Here is a 2,500-nt window from a genome sequence, read left to right as displayed (position 1 = left end):
CATTCCACGCGGCAGCCCCTGTTTTCGTCAGCGTGCCCCCCTGACGAATTTTCCTGCCTGGCCCAGTCCAGCGTCCAGCCCCTGTTCGTCGAAAAATCTGCGCTGCCGATTTTCCACGCGGCAGCCCCTCTTTTCGTCAGCGTGCCCCCCTGACGAATTTTCCTGCCTGGCCCGGCCAGTCCAGCCCCTGTTCGTCGAAAAATCTGCGCTGCCGATTTTCCACGCGGCAGCCCCTCTTTTCGTCAGCGTGCCCCCCTGACGAATTTTCCTGCCTGGCCCGGCCGGTCCAGCATCCAGCCCCTGTTCGTCGAAAAATCTGCGCTGCCGATTTTCCACGCGGCAGCCCCTGTTTTCCTCAGCGTGCCCCCCTGACGAATGTTCGTCGAAAAATCTGCGCTGCCGATTTTCCACGCGGCAGCCCCTCTTTTCGTCAGCGTGCCCCCCTGACGAATGTTCGTCGAAAAATCTGCGCTGCCGATTTTCCACGCGGCAGCCCCTCTTTTCGTCAGCGTGCCCCCTGACGAATTTTCCTGCCTGGCCCAGTCCAGCGTCCAGCCCCTGTTCGTCGAAAAATCTGCGCTGCCGATTTTCCACGCGGCAGCCCCTCTTTTCGTCAGCGTGCCCCCCTGACGAATTTTCCTGCCTGGCCCGGCCGGTCCAGCCCCTGTTCGTCGAAAAATCTGCGCTGCCGATTTTCCACTCCGCAGCCCCTGTTTTCGTCAGCGTGCCCCCCTGACGAATTTTCCTGCCTGGCCCGGCCAGTCCAGCGCCCAGCCCCTGTTCGTCGAAAAATCTGCGCTGCCGATTTTCCCCGACGAACCTGCAGCTGCACAAATCCGCGCTGCCACTGCCCCATTGTCTGGACCAACAGTCTTTTCCATCAAGCCCTGGACTATAAATCGTCCAGACTCATCGCCAGCACCCGCTGCCGATTCTGCCGACTTTGCCGATTTCGTCGGCGCTGCCGATTCCAACACTGCCCGCCGTGCCTGAACCAGCGCTGTTTCGTCAGCGTGTCCCCTTGACGAATTTCCCTGCCTGGCCTGGACAGTCCATCTTCCAGCCCATGTTCATCGAAAAATCTGCGCTGCCGATTTCCCCGACGAACCTGCAGCTGCACAAATCTGCGCTGCCGATTTCCCCCCCTGTCGGCATGGCTGCCGCTGCCCCGATGTCCAGACCAACAGTCTTTTTTGTCGACTTTGCCGATTTTGTCCGCGCTGCCGATTCCAACACTACCCCCTGCATCCAAACCAGCATTGTTTCGTCAGCTCTTCCCCTGACGATTTTAGCCCTGTAACAAACAGTAGGCCTCCAATCCCGCCAACGGGAGCCAAGTTGATAGGGAAGAGAATTGAATGACGCGCCTGGTCCTCGCACCCCGCCACCCGAGGGGCCTTTTTCCCGGCAGCCTCTGAAAAACTCTAGCTTTCACGGTCCTCGCCGCCCCTCACCACCATGGCAGGCCTCTAATCCCACCCATCAGCAGTTGTAGCCGATAGGGCAGTGATTTGAATGACGCGTCGCGGGCCTCCGGGTCATCTCACCCGGCCATTAATTGGAGCGTTTTTGGCTGGCCGAGGATGGGGGGATGGATCTCTTCTTCCGAAAAAGCAAACAGTACATCGGGAGTTATGTTGACGGGGCATGGAATTGAATGACCCGTCGCGGGCCGCCGGGTCATCTCACCCGGCCATCCCGGGGAGCGTTTTTCCCGGCAGCATCGGGGAAACTCTTGCTTTCACTGCCCGCTGCCCAAGTCCCCACTCGAATCGGCCCCCCGCGCCAACAAGCCAACGCTGCCGAATCGGCAGACACTGCTGCCGAATCTGCCGACACTGCCCCGCGGGCTGCCACTGCCCCAGTGTCTAAACCAGCGGTCTTTCTCATCGAGCCTTGGACTATCCAGTCCGTCCTGACTCATCGCCAGCACCTGCTGCCGATTCTGCCGACTTTGCCGATTTTCTCGGCGCTGCCGATTCCAACACTGCGCCCACCGTGTCTGAACCAGCGCTGTTTCGTCAGCGTGTCCCCTCGACGAATTTTCCTGCCTGGCCTGGACAGTCCACCGTCCAGCCCGTGTTCGTCGAAAAATCTGCGCTGCCGATTCTGCCGACTTTGCCGATTTCGTCGGCGCTGCCGATTCCAACACTGCCCGCCGTGCCTGAACCAGCGCTGTTTCGTCAGCGTGTCCCCTCGACAAATTTTCCTGCCTGGCCTGGACAGTCCATCGCCCAGCCCATGTTCGTCGCAAAATCTGCGCTGCCGATTTTCCCCGACGAACCTGCAGCCGCACAAATCTGCGCTGCCGAATCTGCCGACACTGTCCCGCGGGCTGCCACTGCCCCAGTGTCTAAACCAGCAGTCTTTCTCGTCGAGCCTTGGACTATCCAGCCCGTCCAGACCCATCGCCAGCACCCGCTGCCGATTCTGCCGACTTTGCCGATTTCGTCGGCGCTGCCGATTCCACCACTGCCCGCCGTGCCTGAACCAGCGCTGT

This window comes from Populus nigra, chromosome 2, assembly GCF_951802175.1.
Source record: "Populus nigra chromosome 2, ddPopNigr1.1, whole genome shotgun sequence".
NCBI lineage: Eukaryota > Viridiplantae > Streptophyta > Magnoliopsida > Malpighiales > Salicaceae > Populus > Populus nigra.
This window is presented reverse-complemented; position numbering follows the sequence as displayed.